This window comes from Sceloporus occidentalis, unplaced genomic scaffold (assembly GCF_023333645.1).
Source record: "Sceloporus occidentalis isolate IW3139 unplaced genomic scaffold, rSceOcc1.0.p SCAF_53, whole genome shotgun sequence".
NCBI classification, from domain to species: Eukaryota; Metazoa; Chordata; class Lepidosauria; order Squamata; family Phrynosomatidae; genus Sceloporus; species Sceloporus occidentalis.
This window is the reverse complement of record NW_028317033.1, coordinates 4,679,800-4,703,923: the sequence shown is the minus strand read 5'-3', so window position 1 is coordinate 4,703,923 and position 24,124 is coordinate 4,679,800. Positions and strand designations below refer to the sequence as shown.

At 39.3% G+C, this 24,124-nt stretch overlaps 1 pseudogene; it reads right to left on the bottom strand.

Annotated features, from left to right (window-relative positions):
* Positions 1-1,398: 1,398 nt before the first annotated feature.
* LOC149288256 (uncharacterized) overlaps positions 1,399-24,124 on the bottom strand; it is a 60,208-nt pseudogene continuing 37,482 nt past the window's right edge.

The following is a 24,124-nucleotide window of genomic DNA, read 5'->3' as shown; positions in this document are numbered from 1 at the left end:
GATGGAGCAAGCCTTTCACGGACGTAATCTGAAAATGTTAATTTCACTTGGATCTTTGTTTATACAATACATTCGAACCAAAGTATGCATCAAACAAATATATATTTAAAAAGTTTAATAAAGGGTTGTCCTTAAACCCATTAAAAATAACGCATTGTGAGCCCGTACATGTACAGGCTTTGTCATGAAGGGGTTAATAAAGCTTTATATTCTGGGTTTTTTTGACAAGAAGACGAAATTCTATTTATTTTCATAAGAAACATTTTAATTCAAATACATATATAAATGCTGCATGTGTTAAAAAAATTCACGTGGTATATATATATATATATATACTGTTTATATAATAAAACTTCAAATTATATAAAACCTTGTGTAAAATGACAACAAATATCCACATTGGCCGTTTCTACAACACAGTTGATATGAGTTGATATGATATTTGTTCAAGAATAAAATAAACCTGTATTGGAAAGAAACAGCTGTGGCAGCAATATTACATGTACAAGATGCCACTTCTACCAATAACATAACTAAATAAGGTTAGAGGTTACTGCAATACATGTCAAAACACTCATGTACTACAGAATCATTTGTTAGATGTTATTATAATAATATTAAATTCTTAACTTTATATTTATAATTTTTTTTACATTTTTTTTACTTTTTATGAGAGAACCAATTGTAAAATAATTATGTAAATAGTATGGTCTAAAGGGAGCACAAGTTACAGATTTTATATTTATTGATGCTACCACTAACAGAAAATGCAGTCATATAAAAAAAAATGAGGATATCAGTTGTTAGCACCAAAAATTAAGAATTAAATGAACTGAAACATACTCATTTGGTGGCCAAATGCGTTATGGAAGTTATGGTTTATAAAAAATTTAATTTCCACTGGCTTAACAGTCAACAACAATAATGCCCAGAAGCTTATCACATAGAAGAAATATTTTACTGGTTTCAGAGGGCTTTTTTCATCTCCCTCTGCATTGTATTGACAGAAAGTATCCCTGATTTTATAAAATAAAACAAAAGTGGTCCATGCCAGTCTATGGATTTATATATCTCTGCTTTGAAAAGTGTATGGCTTAATGTACACCAAGGGCAGAGGCAATTGCCCCTAATTTTCGAGAGAGAGGCTGTGCTAGTACAGTGGGGTCACATAAAATGTACTAGAACAGCAGCTCGCACAGAGAGTGTGAACTGCTGTGAAGACAGAGCGCTGCACAATTAAGTTTGTGTGTTAAAGTATGTTGGTGTGTAAGTGTGTTAGAGTGTAGGGGCAGTGCCACTTGGCTTTACATGCCCCCAGGCCAGAAGGTGCAAACCCTCCCCTGGTGTACATTCCAATCAATAGTTTATGAGTCAAGGTTGGCACAGAACTGGTTGTCTTTAGACACAGTATTTGAACAGTCTTCTTTTCCACAGTGAAATTATTGAAGAATCACTGACGTGTGGTCTTCCTACGCCTCATGTCCTGATCCAGCTGCTCCTGCAAGGTGTTAAGCTGGTCGGAGACAAAAATATACAATAATGAACATTTAATCACAATTAATAAGGAGATGCACGCCTTTTGTAATAAAATCATCTTTTTTTTTTTACTGATTGTTGAGCAGATACAGCATACAGTACCCCTCGTGACCAGGGCTGTTTTAACATTTGTGCAGTGCTTGTGTTTAGCTGTATTTTTCTTCTTTCTCATTTACCCACACACATTATATATTGTTTTTTTCAGGACAAGAAAGGCTTTAGATAGCATTATTTTGATTATATCATCTAATTTACTATAAAAAAAATATGGTGAACAGTTGTGTAAAAAAAAACCAAACACGTTTTATGACTTTTATTTGAAAATTAAACACTAATGAAAAAACTAAATAGAATCTAATATCTAATTAGAAATTAGATATATAGACCCAATTTTGTATAAGGTAATAAGTACAAGGCGTATTTCTATTTCAAAACCCAACATTTCATGTCCTATATGGGACATCTTTGAAGCCGGCTAATTCAATTTACCCCATCAAACCATAATTTTTGGAAACTAGACACCTCAGTGTACTTCAAATGCTAGTGTTTTAACTTGTTCCATGCCAGGATACAGAGACAATTTTTGGGACTTGCTCATAAAAATATACATTTTATTTTTGGGCTTTTTTTTGTTTTGTTGGAACTAGATAATCCTAGTCAGCTGGGTTCTATTGACCTGTATTCATCCTACAGGGGGAGCACATAATTCTCACAAGCTCTCGGCGGTCATTTACTTTTTAGTGGGTAGCATGGGAGTAGTTTTTGGTGTTGCAAAAGCCTCGATATTGAAGCTTCCTAAGCTCTTTATAAGCAGTCAACCGCCCCCATATTGAATATGGCGAATGTGACCACTCCTGAAAGTGATCGCACAGGGCCCTAAAACTTTTCAGGTGTTCCACAATGCCTCTGTATCAAGGCATTGCAGTAACATTTCAGCAAAGAAAGCTATCATTGGTCTTTCACTGACCTTTTTCCGTGAGGTCATTGGTCGTTAAGGGGTTAGGAAACGAAAATGTTTGCTTAACTAATGAATTGCTTTTTTAAATTCTTTCCACAGGGCTCTGCTTTTGACACAATTAAATTCATATTTTAAAACTACCCATAGCTTGTTCTTTTACAGTGTAATCAATGTACTTGTTTTGGACACATTTGAGCTAACATTAAGGGGGTATTTAAGCTGAGATCTGCGAGTAAAGGTAGCATAAAATGTATGCTCTCCAGCAAAAAGGGGCAATAAAGAGAACAATTAAAATAGATACAATTAATGTAAACAAGGTGGGGATTGGTTAAAGGATCAAGGATATATATTAAAGGTAACACTTGGTTTACCTTCCTGCTGAAGCACTATGTCTGAAAGAAGTACCCTTTCCCCCACTGCAGCCTTCTAAAGTTCTGCTTCACTTGCCCAACATCCATGCCACTTTTATTTCCTGTGGTTGACTATCGGTGGCCCCAAGGAGGCTCATACTTACATGGGCATTTTGTCTCCTCTATAGGATGACTGTCAGTTTTTCACAAAAAGTGGTGAAGTTGCACAAGTGAAGCAGAAGAATTCCGAGAGTTGCAGCAAAGAAATATTTTTTCTTTGGGCATTCAAACAATCATCTTCTCTTTTATACACACAACTAGCTATGTATGAATGTTTACCTGATCCTCTAGTCCTCTGACTCGATGCCGATGTGCTCGCTCTTGTACTTCGAGCGTACTTTCTGCCTGTTGCTGAATAGTACGCAGTCTTTCCCCTTCAGATTCTAGCTCCTGGCGATGTCGCAAAGTTACTTCCGTCAGGCGGTGTGCATGGCTCCTTTCAAGCTCTGTTATCTGACTCTGAAGGAGAACAACAGTGTCATGGTAAAATGCCTGACAAGGATCGGTTCAGCTGTTTAGGGTCATTAACTGGGAGTTTGATGTAAAGCTGACAATTTTAACTTCTCTCCATGCATCCTGAAGCCTTTACTGCAATAAGCATTGAGCTGGCTCTGTATAACGCTTTGTAAAGTTGGGAAATCTGTTCCAGCTAAGAAGGGCGGATGATATGAAGCTAAAGGAACTAGGCCACGTGATATCAGGCTGGTGTAGGTAATGTGTAGGTTTACGTTCCAAGCTTTCCTACTGAATTCTCAATGCAGTAATCTCTGATGCATGAAAAACACACTTAGCCCTCTATCTGGATTGCAGGGAAAATCAATCAATTAGTGACAGGATTTAAGAGAAAATAATGTTTCCTATGTCAGATGTGGCAAAGTCTGTAGCACGAGGGCCATGTCACTTTTAGGCATCTTAGAGCATTGCCCCCCCTCCCGCTCTCCAAATGCTCCACCCCAGGGACCCATTCATATAATTTGCACATCATGTGCATAAAAAAAATGCAACTTAACACCTCCACGGGGCTCTACAGTGTCACAAAAACATATGTTGTTATCTCACTGGGACATCTCTTGTTACAGAGTAAGATAACATGCAACTATCTTTGCTAATTATAATCAATGGCACGTTTAAGGGACAGAATGTTATATTAAACATCATTGGAGTAATGATGCTTGTCCTCACCTCCAGATACTTGTTCTGTCTCTGTGCTTCTGCGAGGTTCTTTCTTAGAGAAATCACTGATTGACTGAGCTGATCCTTCTCGTTGCTGAGATGTTGGATCTCTCCCTCCATCTGCAATTGCTCAAGCTTCACCTGTACATTAAAACAATAGTCTTAGGGGTTTATTCACTAAAACTGAAACTGCATGCAATATTAGGCTCCGTTAACCAGGGGTGCTTATAAAAAAAAAAGCATTTCATGCAAAGCAACACCAATTTTAATTCAAGGAAAAGCGACCCAGTTAATGGAGCTATGTGGTCACTATATCTAACCAACTACACTGTGCATTACAAAGGTCCAACCCTGGCATTCTTATCTCACAAGAAGTGATAAATGCGCCTGCACAATGCATTGGTAAATCTCACTAACAGAACCCTGCATAATGTAATACAAACCAAGCTCTTTTTGTAGGAGGCCGGTGTGGACCCTGCAAGGAGACTGATGGCGTCTCCTCTGAAATACCGCTATTACACTTTGCAAAAAGAATAAGGTGACCTCTATACGTAGTCAATATTACATATGTATTAGTTTTGAATCACTGCAGATGTCTGCTTGCCAGCTATGGCAGTGTTGACATGATGAATCACCTTAGCCGGTAGTTGTTTCTCGGGTCTTTAATGACATACAGAATAAGTAATTTTTTTAAGGGAAATTTTCATTTTTAAATATATATATATATATATATATATATATATATCCTTAAAAATATTCATCCAACTTCCAGTCCGGTGGTTTTGTCCAACTAGTGTTAATGGTAAAATTGTAAAAGTAAGTCACCAAAGACATAAAGCACTCTTAAACCTTTCAGTCAGTTGAAGGAGCAGCTTTTAATACAACAGCTAGTAGGACATACAACAGAGCCAATTGTGCTGAAATACATCACACACTTTAATATCTGTTAAAACAAATAAAAAATATAAATAGAAGAAAAATAAAAATATTCACTTCCTGAAAAGTGTTGCCAGGGTATATGATGATTAGTGAATGTTTGGTGATTTAGTATGAACAACTTTGCTTAGTTTTTGATTAACCTCTATGGAGTTTTACCTTATCCAGGGAGATTCTTAATGTATTGTTCCCTTTTTCTAAAACAGCTGCCGAATGCTGAATCTCCTGCTTGTCCATCTCAACCTGTGTCTTGTCTCCTTGCAAAAGTCTCACTCTCTCCTGAAGCTCCAGCATCACAGCCTCCTGTTCTACTTCTCTCTTCTGCTGCTTCAGCAACGACTTTAAGGAAGCAAACAATAGTTTAGGAACAATAGGACTAGCTTGGTCTCAGAAGAACAGCTAGCACCCATCACTCCTATTAGCCACCTAGTGTAACTTAAGCTTGGCTTCCAGAACAGTCAAGGAGTGAATACAGAGCATATAAAATGAATGTGAATGAAACTCTGTTTCTGTTACTGACCATACACAAATGCTACTTGGTTAAGGCGCTGATGTGTTTGTTCTGCATCACAGTCTGCTTTGTATGTACTATGTAAGTTCTAACCTTAAATAGGCTCCATCAAGTATATTGCCTGTTCTGGTTTACACAACTTGTCTGTCCGTCTCCACCTCTTAAGACGGACAGAAAAGTTGTGTAAACCAGAACAGGCTTTTTTGGCCAAAACGTAAAACAGCTTACAACATCATACATGGAGTATCAGCCTACTTTGACCAGCAGCACACTCTTCGGCCAAAGAAAACCCCTATTCTGGTTGCATTGGCTTCTAAAGGTTCTCAATGAGGAACCTGTTGTTTAATCTGCCGTGCAGACTCCCAGGTAGATTCTGGCTCCAGTAATAGGCCCTGTTACACACCTCTTTATGATAATATAAACTTTAAATGAATCAGATTATCTAAATAAACATATAGACACACACGATTCCCCTTCTCTACCAGATACGACCCTGGTGTGAGCAAGCTCCTTCCCCAGCTTTATTTCCAGTTTCAGTGCCATTACATGACAGACTTTTATATATGGCGGGGTTTGTACAAACACTAGTCACTGGAAAGGTATGAGATTTTTATGTCACATTCTATTTTCCTCCCTTCTTTCGTTATCCTTTGATCTCCCATATAGCCAGTCTGACAGCCTTCAGATTAGTTATTCGGTTTTCTGCATGCTGTCTCTGCACTGCCTTCCTTTTGCTTTTCTCACCTGCTGTAGATCATCGGATCTTGCTTGCAGTCCTCTGCAGGTCAGCTCCATGTCCCCCAGCTGTTGCTGCTGTTCCTGAATGGTCTGGGTGAGGCGCATATTCATCCTCTTGCTCTCACTTAGAGATTGCCGAACTGAGTCTAGACGCTCCTAAGGAGGATAGAGGAACACTGAACACATATATATATATATATATATATACAAGGTATAAGAAAGGCTAAACCTTTCTCAGATACCATCACTAATATGATGTGCATGAATGCCTATCCATTGTTGTTGACTGTTAAGCTGTATGTGTTACCTGTAGAACTCTCCTGTCCTGTTCAGCTGCCGTCAGAGCTGCCTGTAGTTGGCTCACGTCGCCTTGCAGGTTACCTCTGCCCGCTGTTGCTTCTTCCAGTGCCTGCATCAGCTCCAGGGACTTCTCCTGCAGCTGCTGCTCACTATCTTGTGCCCTCGACAATGCCAGGCTCAATCGCTGAACCTCTCTCTGGAGAGCAGCCTCTTTGTCTTCACTTAGTGTAAGATCTTCCTGTAGGTGGTGTGCCCGCTCTTGAAGGGTCTGGGTTTCCAATTCTTTTTCTGCAAGGCTTAGTCGAGCACGCTCAAGCTCCCCTTCTAATGAGCGGCGTCGCAGCTCCAGGTCTGTGGCACGGTTCTCTGAAGCTTCAAGAACCTCCCTCAGGCTCTTGCACTCTAGCTCCTGTCTGCCTTCCCCACTACGGACACGGCACAGACGCTCCTGCAGAGTAGGCAACATTATGTATTAGGCAATGTCAATCAAGGAGCTGTGAAACTACTGAAAAAAAGTCATGGCAACCATTCAGAAAATTGTTCTACACTGGCATCCACTACTAAGCTTGTAGGATACATGTCATCTCAGCTTCTCTGCTAAAAAAATAGTTTTGAAGATAACTTTCATGAGGTTAGCAGTTAAACTAAGAACTGCGTGTCATAAAAGTAGAGCAATCATCATCTAATCAAATTCCTGTCCTGAACTTCTCCCCTGTACTGTCCTGAACTTCTCCCCTGTACTGTCCTGAACTTCTCCCCTGTACTGTCCTGAAGTTAGCCGACACAACAGGGTATATTGTGAAATGAATAAGGAAGATCCTAATAGGAAACAGGAATGATCTTTTAGCTTTCCTTACAAGGAAGTTAGGATGTCGTACCCTTTCCCATGTTGTATGTTGTGTTGTGCAAAGTTACTTAAAAGTAACATTTACTCCAAAAGCTTCTCAGGTAAGGTTCCCAGATATATTTTATAAAATACACAACTGATTTGTGGAAAATAAAATAAGGTACAATCTTGCCAGGAGAACACAATACCTACAGAAGCATTTCATATTTTACATTTAAAAAAAACTAAATTACTTTTGTCAAACGGAGTTAGTTTATAAATGAGAGGTTTGTTATTGAGACTGAGCTGCCAATTCATTTCCAAATTAAAAAAAAAAAGAAATATTTGTGCCTCTAAATTCAGCCTCTGCACTATTTTATGTCAAAGACATAGAAACATAGACTTTGATGGCAAATAAGTACTACTGAGCAGATGTGCTCTTGGGCAAGAAACGATTTGGGCACATTTTTCCCTGCCCATTCTTTCAGATGAAAATGGGGGGGAATTTTTAATTTGAAAACAAAATGTATTGTCTGGTGTCCATATTCCCTTTCACTCACTCTCACTCTCATTCACTCTCTCTCTCTCTCTCATGCTCTGTTTCCCTACCTTCTCTGCCAACCTCTTTTCCAACCGCTCAGTCTACTACTGACTCAGTTTATCTAGTCTCAGACCTCAATATCCTTAAGCATATGCCATGCATGTTTAAATTCCCTCATTGTATTAACCTATGCCACTGATGTATTAGCACATAATACACTGTGCTTGTCTTCTTGCAGAATATTCTAGTTACTAGCCCATGTACCTGTAAATCTCTTTTTTCGTCCTCGCAGATGCGCAGACTGTGCTCCAGTGCCATGGCGCGCTCTCCCTGTGTTTGCCGTTCTTTCTCAGCTTGCCGTAGGTTTTCTTGAAGAAGTCGCATTTCTGTGTTTGCACAGCCCAGACGCTCATCTGCTCTCTGTTGCCCTGTGATGTAATATACAACAGACATATTAACTAAACAGTGTAATTGGGATCAGTAACCACTACTGGTATCACTCCTACAGTTACCTATTCATTGCAAAATGCTATACTTCAGATATACAGCATACAAAAATATTGTTTGTACAGAATACTAGCATGCCGACTTGCTCTGATTTCATTCTTATGATTTTCTGTGTCATGGTGTTACAATTAGCTACCATACCTACTACACCATTACTTATGTTAGAAACAGGTCTTTTAACAGCTTCTGGCATTTCTGTATTTCATTAATTATGACCGATGGATACTCATCCATCCCTTGACAGAGTGAAAATGACAACTGTACACTTTATTTTATTAAGGGAACGGATAACGTACCTTCTTGGAGTTCACTCAGCTGTCTCTGCAGTTTCTGCACATGACTCTGCAATCTCTCACTGGCATTAGCACTGTCATCAAGCTGTCTTCGCAATGACAGGATCTGAATTCCAGCCTCATCCTAACGTAGGTAAAGAAAGAATACCAATAGGGTGCAAATTGAGGAGTGCAAGCCATTTGTACAGCGCTGAATATGTTTCCTAAGCAGTGTGTATAGATACTGACCTTCTCTTTTTGAGTGTCTCTTAACTCTTGCAAAAGGTCCTTTAAGGCTGATTTCACAGTTTCAGTGTCCATCTCTGGGTACGGAGAGCGGCTGCGATCGGGGGACCCACCTCGTGATCCAGGAGTTCTTCGTCCTTCTAAAAACAAGCCATCGATAACTAGTCAGATACGTTTAAAGCCGTAACACAGTAGCGAGCAGCTGAAGGTATTTGTTCCCAGTTTTTAAGCGTTCAGTTCGATTTATGATGTTATAAAATGCACTTAACTACAAGTTACAGAACCTGTGCTACTTAACTGAGCAATGTTAATATTTCAAATCAAAACACCTGATACAAAAAGTATTAAGCTTTTTTCAACGTGCATATGAAGATGCCTACATACTATTTTACATGGTAAGCTGTCTTTTCACTAGGTTTCATGATGTTTTATAGCCTGGGTTAGAGTTTTGCCAAAGTTCAAATTAAATGGAGGATTTAATATACATTACACTCTCATTAAAGAAGGAGGCATATTCAATTATTTGGTAAGGAATTTAACAACTTCAGGACACTTTATAACAGAGGCTGGTCTAACATTTTTGCTGGCTGTAATTTTCTTCTCTCTCATTAAGTGTACCCACAAAATTGTTATATTATTTGTTTTAGGACAAGAAGGGCTTTAGATACCATTATTTTGATCTTATCACCTGATTTACTATAATAATAAATAATAAAATATGGCGATCAAATCATATAAAAACACTTTTATAACTACAAAAACACTTATTTATCTACAAAAGCTAATGGAAAAACCTGCTAAATAAACTCTAGACAAATTTCAGAATCTAAAAATACCCAATGTTTTGATGTTTTTTGCAAGATATAGGGCAGTAAGTACAAGTAGCGTATTGCCATTTCGGGTCCTCCTGCTCCCATGTCATATTTGGGACATCTTTGAAGTCAACCAATTTAATTTACTCCCATCAATCCATATATTTGTGAAAACTAGAAGCCCCAGGGTATTCCAAATGGAGGTATTTTAATACTTCCCATGCACTAATTCTACCACAAGCCTATGTCAAAATTTGTGGTAGTAATTTTCGTGTTTTTTCCACACGCATTGTACTTCATGTAGGTGCTAAAATTAGTGCATGGGACGTTCTGAAATACCCTGGGATTTCTAGTTTTCAAAAATGTATGGTTTGATGATAAATTGAATTGGCCGGTTTCCCAGATGACCCATATAGGACACTATGACACCTTACACCAAACTGTAAAAAAAAACCATCTTGACAATAATCATCGCTCTCTCCTCTCTGGCAGAGGGATAACACAATTGTTGCCTCCAACCCATCTCCCAAATTAAGTTGTTGGCAGTGACATATACCTAGAGCTGTAAATTCATATCTGAAGTACAAAGCTTTTAGGGACGCAAACGTGTTAAAGTACTGTACATATGATGGCTTGGGTGTTAGATAACATTTATGACCCCCCAATTGATCGTAGAACCTTGATAACAGTCCTAGTCATTGTGCTCCATAGAACAGCACTACACATTCTGTAGTGCATTCACTAATTGTGTTTTAGGGAGCTGCTTCATCTGATATGGCCAGTAAATACTGACTTAGAAATTTATAAGCTTCCTTGTTGTCACCGAGATCAGTGCTAGTTAACAGGAAATACTAATATCTAGGCAGATTCAAATTGCACTCTGTTCTATCTACAGAACCCATATATATATATATATATATATATATATATAATCTTCTGGTTTAGTACTTAAACTCTTGCCTTTACTGGGAGAGAGTGATCTGTGCAGTGAAGGACTGTGGCCTCTAACTCCAAGATTCTGTCTGATTGTAGAAGACAAGTTGCTTAGCTGTGCCTCGGCTTCACGTCGTGAAAACTGCGCCTTGTTCAGCTCGGCGTCAAGCGCCCGCACTCGGGCCTCAGAAGCTCCCAGCTGAAGCTGAAGGTCTCCAGTCTCCCTGGCTGCTCGCTGAATCTGTTCCTGCAGAGTCTTGCATGTCTCCTGCAGATGCTGCTCCCCAGCACGACTATCACTCAAACGTAGCTCGAAATCCTTTTCACGGTGAGATGATGAAGACTCTAATGCAGACAAGCGCTGCTGCAAGGACAAGATCTAAAAGACATGGCATAACAATGAAAAAAACATATTGGCATGCTTTCATCCATGAACAAGCTTAATACTAGCAGTGATGTCGGCAAAATATTGGAGCTTTGACCATCGCTGTTAAAACCTTGCTCCCTAGTTTTTCATTATCAATAACAAATATATCACAGTTGAAATGCGATAAAAAGTGGATCACCACCAGTGGCAAAATAGACAGCACATGTCACCCCATAACAAATAGATTTTAATATCTGCAATATTGGACAATAAAAATACAGCCTTAGTGACAACGTATAATAATGGGTATCAGTCATGATGGTAATATCTTAAAAATAAGTATGGTACTAATGCTTTAGTGAATATCTTATTGCTTATGTCTTCATACTGCAGTGCTCCAGTGCAACAAAAGTTACTATGCACTAGTAAACTGTAAAACCAGGTGCATTAGTACAAAAAATATATATTATTGCACACTACTACTGTTATGGATGGATTAAAGCTAATGGTCGGATGACTGTATGAAATAGGACCTGCCCAACGATCTGGTTGCCACAGGGTAGCACCTACCTCTCTGCGAGCAGCTTCTCTCTCAGCCTCGCTCTCTGTGATACGTTGTCTTAGTTCTAGTGACTCTCTGCGGCTCAGCTCCTCTTTCTTCTCTTCCTGATGTATCCGAGCTTGAAGCTCTGCTACTTCTTGTTCCTTTTGGCTACTCTCTCCACCGAGAGTCTTTACCTGTGGGCAAGATAAACAATGCATTATGAATACTTCAAAAAACATCATATGACAAGTCATTTCCATGCTTGCAGGCAACATGTTTCAAATGTGTACATTTAAATGTCCACACAATCAGACACCTTGACCTTCCTTTAACTTACATTAACACAAAGCATCTTATTTTAATTCCCCTACCACCACTACCTCTTACTAGCCTTGAGGAACAACAAAATGCTTGGACTTCCAGCATCCCCTTCTTTATTATCAAGGAGCAGCATGCATTGCCACAAATGGATTCAGGATATGATGCAGTTATTTCAAAGGGTTCTATCCTTTCTGTGTTACACAAAAGACGAGCCTTTAGTGCTGAAACCTACAAGCCTGCTCCTGAACATAAAGATAGTTTAGCACGTTCATACGACATTTACTGAAGCTTATATCTTCTCAACATATGTTCTCGATATTAAGCAAAATTAAAAACACTTGCCAATCTGGGCATATCTGTAAAAGAATCCTGTTCTGAATTCACAAATGTATATTATATGTAAATATATATTAAATATAACTAATGATAACACTGTTGTCAAGGATCACAGTATGCAAAAGTGCAATACTAGTTTATTTAGCAGAGATTAGAAAAAAAAATGTATGCCAGTTGCGAAGGATATGCCAGTCAGCACCTGTCTTCGAAGTTCCTGCAGCTGTCTGCGGGCATCTACGTGGCTGCGTTCTACCTCCCGCAGGTTTGTCCTCAGTTGTGCGACTTCCTTCTCTGCACATGCTCTTCCGTTCTGCAGTACAGTTATTCTCTGTTGTTTCTCATCTAAAGCAACCTGGAGACTGAAGCATAGAGTATTGAGACACCATGGTAGACCGAATTAAGTTAGCTATGTCACCAATGTCTTATACTGAGTTATAGCAATACTTTTATAGCAATACTTTTCCCTTCTATCCACCTACACCAAGACGATATGTCCACCTACACCAAGGCGAAACATCCTTTCGTGTTTTTTTACATATGTACATCTATAGTTAGGGCGTCTAAACATGATATATGTTTAGACGCCCTAACTATAGATGTACATATGTAAAAAAACACGAAAGGATGTCTCCTTCTCTACCCAACTCCCTTCGTAAAAAAACCACTTGTATATTGGAGGACTGACATCTCCCCTGTAGTTTGGAGTCCCAGGAAGCTGCTTAGCGTGAAATTACTCCTTGTATTGCAATAAAACAGAAAACCTAGAAGAACATGCTATACACCATGTTTTAAAGACTTGCGTTTTCTTCTGCAGCATGAATCATTTCAATTTACTAACTCCACAACGTATTATGGAGGGCAAACCTCAGGGGGCTTTTCTTGTAAGTGCTACACTGGCACCGCAAAAGCCCAGTTATGGGTTACTTTTGTGAATAAAGCCCAATTACTCATTAAATCAAGTACAATATACATGTACTTGAACACATTTGTATCTGGCTTATTAACCAGATTTAGAGCCTCCCCCCACAGGTCTATGGTTTCACACTGGTGACGTTTACCTGCTCTTCTCTGCTTCGGTTTTTTTTATGCAGGACCTCAGTTCATTGTTGGATCTCATCAGTTCTTCTTTCTCACGAGTTAAATCTCCAAGGTCTCTGCGTTGATCTAAAAGTTGCTTCTTTTGCATTTCAGATGTTTCCCCCAGCTCTCTTAGCTGACGCTGCATCTCAATTATATCCCTACGCAGGCCATCCCTCGTATCCTCAGCCATCCTCACGTTTGTTGTCAGTTGTTCCACCTGAATCAGAGATAAGGTCTCATTCTGTTAATACCAAAGTGCCTTCGAGGTGGAGAAATATCAACCTGGTAGCTATCGTCAATCGTGTCTTACAAGGACATCACTCACTTCTTTCATTAGGTTTTCTCTGTCTTGACTAAGCTGCTTCACTCGCTCGCACAGATTACTGTTTTCTTTCGAATGAGCCAGCATAGTATTTTCAAACTCCACTTGCAGGGTCTTCAGTTCTGATGACACATCATCCAGCACAGTCTGGGTGAGGGACAAGAAATAGTTAATTCTACTACAGCTTCTGCACACGGACTCCTGAGGTTGCTCCACATCCCTTTATGAAGAATTCATTTACCGTATTTGCTCGATTATAATCGGGGTCGTCTTATAATCAGACCTCAAATAGGTCTGACTATGAGACGACTAAGATCCAGATCCCCCGCAGCTGCAGGGGACCTGGATCCTCCAGGTTCGGCGATTCGCGTAGACAACTTACGCTGCAGCCGGAAGGAGGTGTGGCTAGCAGCGGGGGTTGTCTGCGTCCATCGCGCAGACCTTCCCCGGCTGTCAGAGATCAGAGTTCCCTGCCCTGGCTGCATGACAGGGGAGTCAGAAGCACCGGTCAGTTGGGGGGGGGGCAGGGGAGTGTTAAATGGGGGGCATAAGGCATTTCTGGAGGCAGAGTGTTCTATGAAATGCCTTTTAACCCCCTTAATGCCACTCTGCCTCCAGAAATGCCTTTTTAACGTTCTATACGTCACTCTGCCTCCTGAAATGCCTTAAACCTCCCTATGTGCCACTCTGCCCCATAATATGCCTTTTAACCCCCTTAATGCCAGTGGCATATAGGGGTATAAGGCATTTCTGGAGGCAGAGTGGCACATAGGGGGTCAAAAGGCATATCATGGGGCACAGTGGCATATAGGGTTAAAAGGCATATCATGGGGCACAGTGGCATTTAGAGGGTTAAAAGGCATATCATGGGGCACAGTGGCATATAGGGGGCATAAGGCATTTCTGGGGCAGATGTGCATAACTGGGGGGCAGGAAATAAAATCTAAATATTTTTCTCAATCATAGCTTTTATTAAAAAAAATAATTTACATGAATTAACATTTACTGGTAAAACTTTTTTTCCTATAGGGTCGTCTTATATTAAGGCTTTTTCTTCTTTTCCTAAATTAATATTCAGATTTGGGGGGTCGTCTTATAATCGAGCAAATACGGTAATCTATATTGGTGGTTTCTTAAGGGCTCCACTGCACAAAGATAATATTTCCAAACAATACTGCCAATTTGTGGGTTTATCATACACTTTATTTGTGTACAAACAACAGCATTGTGCCTGACTGGACCTCTTCGGATTATTATTTGTTGCACTATGCTACATTCAATTCTGTGGGCTGTCTTCTTGAATAAGACAAGTTCCCTTTCAATATTACTGCTCACCTTATCATGCTCCTGGTTATTTTTCGCTTCACGTTTGAACCTTTCTGTTTCACGATGGAGGTCAGCAAGCTCTCTCTGGGACTGTTTCAGCTTCTCGCTGAGGTTATTCTTCTCTGCCTCTTTGAGCAGCAAAGCCTACAAAAAAGCATTCCTTAATGAAAATCTGGAATTTGAGATTCATGTTGATTCATTTTGAGATTGGCCTTTCGTCCTTGGTCTCCAGCTGCTACGTTACCTTTTGTTTTTCACTCTCCACCTTGAGCAAGCTGTCTTCTTTCTCTTCTTGCAGACGGAGGATGTCTGAGTTTAACTTCTGTTTTGTGGCCTCAAAGTCTTCAAGAAGTCTCTTTTTCTCTTCCTCGAGACGCTGCACAGCCTCCTGTTTCTCCAAATTCATTGCTAGGCACAGAGACTCCTAAGCCAACAGGTTGATAAGGAATAAGAGCCTGAGAGTTTGGTTCATACATAACAAGTTTACTGGCTAACTAAGTAGATTTGGAATCTTGGTTAGCCAATCAAGGTATCAACATAACTCTACTTGTCTCCTGTGTTTCTATTGCTAACATGTCGCCAACTCTAACCTTATTATATCTTGTAGTTGCTCAGGGATCTAGCAAAAAATAGATATTACTTTCAAAAGCAGAGAATAATGAGTGTCCTTTATTTTATTGCAAAAATGATGTGCTTATATGTTAGCTTAAGTGTTCCTACTTACAAATAAGCCCACAAGTCACTCTGTACAAACCCCTTCACTGTCAGTAATGTTCTTGTGTGTGGGGAAAACATCCATTATTCATGCACAGATAAACACAAGGCTCACCCTTTCCTTCTTGAGTCTCTCCATAGTGTCTTGGTGTTGCTGGACCTGGTTATTAAGAGAAAGCTGCGCTGCTTGCTCTGTCTGGGCCAGTTGGAGCTCCAATGTAACGTTTTGTTGACGTAGGGCAGCCATTTTCTCTTCTGCTTCCAGGGATTGCTTCTGCACCTCCGCTGATGAGAGAGAGGGAGTCGGTGAAGCCTATGTGTTTACAAGCAGCCACGGAGAATCACGGTTGGGTACGAAAAATGTCTAAATGCATTTTCCTTGGATAGCAGCTGTTGAGCCATTTTGGTTTCTTTATAAATAATATGAGGTCTGTTGAGTGTTGAACCTCCTTATATATGTAACCAGCATCAGATTCCAATGATAAGTCCATGCATGGACAAGGTGTAATAGTCCATGCATTATGATGTATGTTGTATCTCACCCTAATTATACTCTTAGGTCTTCTACTTGCAATGGTTATTCTTTTGAACGTGCGCAACACACTGCGTTTTGAACTAAGAATTATCATCAAGCACTATTGAGCTGCAGAATGGCACTTTAGTTTTCATTTCCCACTTATTTTTGTTTATTTCTAGCATTGTGTTCAAAAACGTGATTCTATGCTGTAGTTAACTGGAATGTTTGAAGGACAAAGCCCAGATCACTAGAAAAGATGCATCATAAAATATAGTTATATAGTTTATACCCTTAAACATTCTCTCAAATTATCTATGATATATTTTTAAAACAATTGGGCATACAATCAACTATTGCTAAATTAGTATTAGTTTTATTTTGGTAAAATGCTGAACAATGAATTTCCTCCTAAGCTTCAGATTTTTAGTGCACAAGTTTTGCATTTTGTTCCATTCATTCTTTACTCAGTTTTAAGGTTTGTGCCAGCCCATGCTGATGAGAAGCACCTCAATAGCGTAATGCTGTCCACCATACTTCACTGGTGTGTTTTGAGGCATGGACAGTATATTGTGCCACACATATCGTTAGCCAGCAAGCTCTATCTCAGCCTCATCTGAACACAAAACCCCTATTCCACACCACAGCTGGGGGAGTCTCATCCTTTCTGGTAAGCTCAAAGACGTCTCCACAAATGGTAGTCTTTGAGTAACCGCTTCTTTCTTGCTACCCTCCCTACAGGCCAGTGTTATGCAGAGCTCTTGATATTTTTTTTTCCCGGTGTACCTCTACTCTTAGCTCTGTAAACACGTTCAAACTGGCTTCTCTCTGCCTTTTCTCAAAAATCTCCTTCTCCTTGCTTGAGTTTTGAGGGACAGTCTTTTTTTGGCATTGCCTAATTGGCGTGATACAGCTTCCATCACTAACGTCTGTAAAATGCTTCATGGTCTTTAGATTCCCTTAAGATTCACAGCCTCACTAATGATCCTCCAACAATGGGGGTTTTGATCCTGAAGTTTGACAGCAAGTTTCATGGTTCACAAGTGGTATGGTAATCACATCCTTGTTAGGTCAATCTTTTTCATCTGTGTAAAAGGTTATCCAGTTGCATGCCAATTCTGTTTCTATTACTACTGTACTAAGACTTATCAAAGTTAGTTCCATTTATATTGTTTTAAATAACACCCAAACATGATTAGAATTACAGTGTATGATTACTAAGAGCCCCTACAGCTTGTTGTTTTTGGCCATGAATCATTGTAACCTTGCTACTTTGTAGTCACTGCATTCTTTAGTCCCATTCTAAGACCCCATCATAGTTGTGGAGTAACTTATTATAGACATAAAGCAAAGTAAACCAGTTATTAAGTTTATTAAACTCCATAGCGCGCTGAGCAAGTTGATGAAGTACACAAAACGTTAACATGCACACTTTATTACTGAGGGAATTACACAGGGGTGGGATACCTTGCAGTTCTTGCTTTGCAAGAAGTAAGCTGTTGATCTCTCCTTCCAGTTGTTTCCTGCTATCCTCAAGCTGAGCTGCCCTCCTCTGTGTATCATATAGTGTGTTTTCTATGGAGTTCTTAAGTGTTCTGTCCCAGAGAAACCCACAAGAAAGTTAAGTAAAGCAAAGTACCAACAGGACTGTGAAAGTAACAAGAGTCGGCATACATACCTGAGTCTGGAGAGTTCCTCCTCATGCTCTTGTCTCTCAGCCTCCAGCGCAGCGAGTTGCACACCAAGCTCTGCATTTTCGTTGGTCAGCTCTTCTATGTGCTGCGTTGTCCTCTGCAACGCTGATGTTTGCAAGTCCAATTCCCTGTGGCAGTCATGCAACTTATCCTGCAGTGACTGTGTCTTAGCATTGGCCTGTGGGGTAATAAGAGAAAGAGTGAAGCTGAGAGGATTATGGACCTTTTTTGTTACATTTGATTAAAAGAACCTGATTGATGTTTGAATTATTACTGTATTTATAGCCTTAAGTGGATCATAGATACTGTAATGTTTAGACTTCCTGCCGGATTTAGTACAGTTGTGCTTTTTCCACAGTATCAACCAGTAAGAAAAGTGAAGCCTTGGGAATGGGAATGTAATTTGTTGTGGTGCTATTCACTTATTTACACGAGTTACATTAGGTGAGCTAATGTTTGCATTATGATGAATCTATGTATTACCTGAGTGAGCTGCTCCTGTAAAGTAGTTCTGTCTCTCCGCATAGTGTGGACCTGCTCTTCCAGCGTTTGATGTTTCTCGTTGGCATCTTGGAGCCTGCGCTCCAGCCCTGCTCTGTCTGATTTTAGCTGTGACATCTCAAGCTCCAGGGCTTTCAGTTCCTCCTTTAAAGCTGTAACGTTAGCCTCACTGGCCCGACGTTCCTCCTGCAGAGATACATGGTCTGTCTCCAGCTAGATTAATTGCAGGAACAAAATAAAAATACAGGGTATAATTAATCGTTATTTAGGAAACTGCACTCAAATCAACATTACATTCCAACAAAAAAGTTACGTTGGAATGTAAAAGAATGGAACCATACTAAAACACACAGGAAGTATGGGCAGTTAAGAAGACGACTGATGAAAAGCAATGCTGATGTGGCCCAAAACCGATATATAATAATCCAATTCACAAAAGACCCATTTCTTCATTACCTCTAAAATCAGACGGTTCAGTGCCACCTTGTCTTGTGCCAGGCCTTCATTCAGTGCGCCCATTTTGGCCAGAGAGTCATTCAGCGCTGCACATTCACTGCGTATCTGATTAAGCGCCAGTTCCAGTTCTGCTCTGCCTGATTCAGCCTGGCAAAGAAATTGGAGTTAAAACCAATTCACATGCACCAGAGACAATGCGCACCGTAGTTATTTCAATAGTTACCATTTCATTTTGGGGGAAAAGACAGACTGTGTATGTGGTGTGTCTGGAAGATGGCACTTTTGGGATTAATACTTAGTAACTGAATGCTTATGTCTAATATATTTCCTATGGAGTTGAAAGATCATGGCTGTTCTTATTTGAAAGGGTCACAATAGCCAACTAAACCTATACTGGTAGTATTTATCTCGGGGTTGGTTTTATTGCTCCACGTTTCCACCACTGATATGTGTTTATGTTCATGAACCTCAAAGTTTAAGTTTTATAACAGCAAATATATGTCAGCAATAAACTACCTCGGTGCAGAATGCTGTATGATAACCTTGCCTATGAATAATTTCTTTTTTTTTTTTAACTATCCAACATAAAATGACTCTGCATAGAGAGTTTCTGGTGTTCTGGCTTTTGTACACATTTTATGCTGCAATTTTAATCATCTGTTTGCAATACTACATTTCTTTACACTATGGTTTTCCTCTTCTTGTTGGTTTACTAGTGCCTCAGTAACTTGTTTGGAACTTCATATATTTGAAGCACATAGACAAATGACTACCTCCAGGGAAGTCTTTTCAATTGTTACTTACTTTTTTGTTATAAAAACCTGAATTAGTCAAAAGAGTTTTGGGTGGCGGTAACATAGGATAATATGGATGAGCACAGGAGGTGGCTTTACAGAGGAAGAGAAAGAGTTGTTAATACCCGGAAGGAACGGTGCCTCAGTTGTACAGGTCGTTTTGACTTTTTTTTTAGCTTTCATTCCTTCACTCACCTTGGAAAGGGCACTAGCCAAAGTCTCCTTATCTCCTTGTAAGACATCTCTTTCAAGAGTTTTCTGACTCAGGCTTTCCCTCACGGTCACAAGATCCTTCTTCAGCATGGACACTTTCTCTTCCAACTGGTCCTGAGACCTTTGTCTACATGAACATGCGATTGCAAAGCAGCCTATTAACACTTGTTTACTTACTGGAGTGCAAAGGAATACGTTGGAATTGCGTAAATCATACAAAAAATCATAATACTCCTCTAGCTCTACAAGAGCAGCTCTTTCGTATCCAGACATTCAGAGGATGTGACTAAATGGGATGGGATTCAGGAGATTATATAAAAAAATAAAATGAACGTATATTTAGGAGTAACTACGTGGTACAGTCTTATATTAAACACAAAGAAGACGTTTAGGCAAACTAAGGAAAGGCCGGTATGAGGTTAAACTATAAATGCATCTAGCACTAAAAACCATCTATAAGTGATGTTAACATACAGTACGCTTAGAAATACGTCACTGATCTCACCCTCTCTCCAGTTCCTTACGACTTCGCTCACAATCTCTGGTTAATTCCTCTTTCTGCTCTTCCAGGGCATCCCTCTGGCGCAGTAAATCGGTGTTCACGGCCTTTAACTTTTCTACTTCAAGCAGCAAAGCCTCATTTTTCTGCTTCACTGTCTGCAGAGACGCTTCGAGGCTGTTCCTCTCCCTGGAAACAGCAGCGGAAACACATTGGCATGTCTCAAAGCAGCGATATAACATGTAAGAATACAAAGATTCACAAATCTGCCCCAATTCCCCAATTTGTTGTTTTCATATGACACAGGCTGCCAAGAAAGTACAGATGAACGGTATTATTTGTGTGTATATAAAGTGGGATTAGGTCTTCCACTAAAAGATGACATTCGCAAAGGAAAAGAAAATATCCCAATTTGTGTACATATCCCTGCTAAAGTAAAAACACCAAAACTGCTAATGTTAGTCATATTTTACTAAGTTTCCTTTGTACACAGTGCATACAAATACATCTTTAAAGTAACTACACTTACAACTAACTATAGCTTATTATTATTGTGTATACTAAATTTTTTACACTAAGTGCTTTTTATATAGCTGAAAAGTCAACTGCCTGCTCCAAACTTACAGTAAAAGAGGGAGTTAAACGGAACACCTGGGGAGTAACTCTAATATGAATTATTACGTTTCTGTCTGGTACCTGGTTAGTGCTTCGTGGCTCACTTGACACCGCTGGTATTGTTGTTTTGCTCCTTCTAGGATGTTACAGATCTCTTTTTTCTCTACTGTCATGTCTTGTATTTGGTGCTCTGAACCTTGGAGCTGCTCCTTTGTAGCATCCAGCAACTCCTGCACCTTTCTAAGCTCTGAGCGTAGATCCTAAAGAGGAATAATGACAAAGTGGCATCTGGAATTACAGAGACTGTTGCTACACATGTCACAAAATGTGTGTTTATTAGATATATGCTATAAAACCGGTATCAGTCTGCTGTGGATCACACATGCAGAAGAATGTTGTGTAACCTTCTCCTGACGCTTCCTTACCTTCTCCGTCTGCTGATGTTTCTGCAGTGCGTTCTGTACAGTCTTGAAAGCTACATCATGCGTATATAGAGCCCATTTGCAAGTGGGGGGTCTTCTATGAGACGGTGACAGAGTCTCTCTCATTTCACCTGTCACTTGTTCTCCCAAATACTCCACATCCGTAGAATCTAGATCAGAATCAGCTTGGCAAACCTGGAAATAGAAGAACCCAATAAAGTGCATATAAGCATGAATTTGAGCATCTCCACATACTCGATGTCTACAATGTCTACTCAGTGTCCACATTTAAATTATGCATGTACATAATCAAATTGTCCAACTTGTATGGAAAATGTAGGCAGTGTTCCACTTACGCATAACATTACTTGTGCATTCTAAGTAAATAAACATTTATATAAAAATGAAAGAGTCGGGAAAGCACAATAAATATTGCAATAGTTAAAGTTCTAAAAAGTTTAAAAAATGGGTGCTTAACTCAAGGTTTGCCTTCAATTAAGGCCACAATCTTAAAAATATCAAATACAGTATACCGAAATGTTTAGAGACCCTGTGTATGTGATGTCTATTATCTATTATTTTCTATTATTTTTTGTACACTTGTCAACATATGCAGCTTTCCACAAAACAAAGCGATAATTGAGAGCATACCCAGCGAATGCCGTTCAAAAACACCTACCTAAGGCATAAATATTGGGCTAAGCAATATATAGCCATTTGGTGTGATGGAATCCCCAATATTTATGCCTTTAGTGGGTGTTTTTTAAAGTCATTTGCTGGTTATGATCTGGATTTTTGTTTTGTGTACTTACTGGTCATTACTATTCTAGCAGCAACCCAGGGGTATTATTTGTAAGCATTTGATGTATCTATGCATTAGAAAGTAAGCTCTAGGTATATTCTGGTGTGTAATATGATATACAAAAGCACAGAAACCTTTATATGGCAACCGCTTTTGTGTCACAAAGTAAGATGAGGCAATAGTTAACACAATTAAAGGATTATTTCTGTGTTAGGGCATTCACAGTACTAAAGGAAATACTGCTGTTAGAGCTGATCGGTTATTGAAATATAAAATATTTGGGTTATAGTTTTCTATGTACCTGACAGATAGCATTCAGCACTTGACGCAGCAAGTCATGCTGTTTTTGAACCGATTTCAGTTCACACCCGATGTTCTCCTGTAAATAAAAGAGATTTTATAAATTTAGACAGGAGCCAACCACTATCGTTTTTTATGAATATGTCCCGGGGGATAATAAAAAAATCCTGCTTTTCTGGCCATACTGAGATTTGGTGACATTTTTAAGGGGGGGGGGCACCATATAAATTTAAAGGGGCTTCTTAGGTATCATTTGCATTAAAATACGCATAATGACTGGAGTGTCCCATTAAAGAGTTTCCATGGCCATTGAAGAGCGTGATTGCTGGATTCTTGTTTTCATTACTAAAATAATGGTATTAATAGACCCATAAATATTTGTTCTGATGTTAATCTTTCCCAAAAGATGGCCAGAAAAGTACGCAAGTACTCATAATATTGTCCTGTATGTTAACTTAACAGTCTGCTATGAAATATTTGGTTAGTACAATGACCCAGAACAGTCAAACTGAACAACAATATCTTGTTATCAATTAAGCAAACTTAGATAGTCATCTGCGATCTCAGCTCAGAAAAGCACCTTAAACTCACTGCGTAGTATGCATAAGTTATGTCCTATATATATATATATATATATATATATATATATTTCACAGGAAAGAAAGTGCCAATAACTATAACCTTATGTTAACGGTATTGCTTCATTCATTTCTTGAATATTAAATGCCTGCAAGTGACAGTATAAACTGAAAAGCCCCAGTGTGTAATAGTGGAGAGTGAGACCAAATACTCCATCTAAGCAGCAATCAGTGAAGTAAAGTCATCTCTTTCTATATAATCTCTAGTCTAGCATTAGATCCCAGGGGTATCGTGCAAAGAACTGTACTTCTGATGAAGAAAACGTCTAAATGTAGTCACGTTACTGCTCCATTGCACTCACCAGCCTCTGCATGTCCTTTTCCTTCTTACTATTTTCGTCTTTCAGTTTCTCCACTCGCTCGGTCAGAGCGGTGATCCTGTCAATAGAAGCAGGATAGCATCAGGAGGTGACTTAGAGCGCGCCAGAAAGCTATGCTAATGTGAATGTAACGCAGCCAGCTTTTGCAACCTGTAAAAATCTTATTTTAAGTCATTACTTTTGGTATTAAAGGGAATGTAACATTTGCATCTCGGATGACTCCAGAACATTCCTCTTCATCACAAAACTCATGCCACCACAATAAATCAATGCCAAAACTGACGCAAGACACGCTTACTACATCCTGACAGCTCTGATGTGCTGGCACTGAAGATACAGTAACAGTTTTTATTTGGCGCCAGAGTATATTAAGAGGGTTATTAACCAGGGTCTGCTTTCAGCTTTTTTTTTTTCTATATTATTGGATTATGATTATATTGTTTTTTGGAACATATGGGCATGTATGGTCAAATATTTATAGGAAAGATACAATAAATTTACAGCCAGACGTCCTCCAATTACACCTTTATAATCCAACTGCACGAGCAGGGCTCTCTTCTACTTCTGTACCAATATTTGTTAATGTGATTGCCATTTTAAATAGTTTGTTAAAATAGGGGACCATGAAAACATTTAACAAGAGCTAC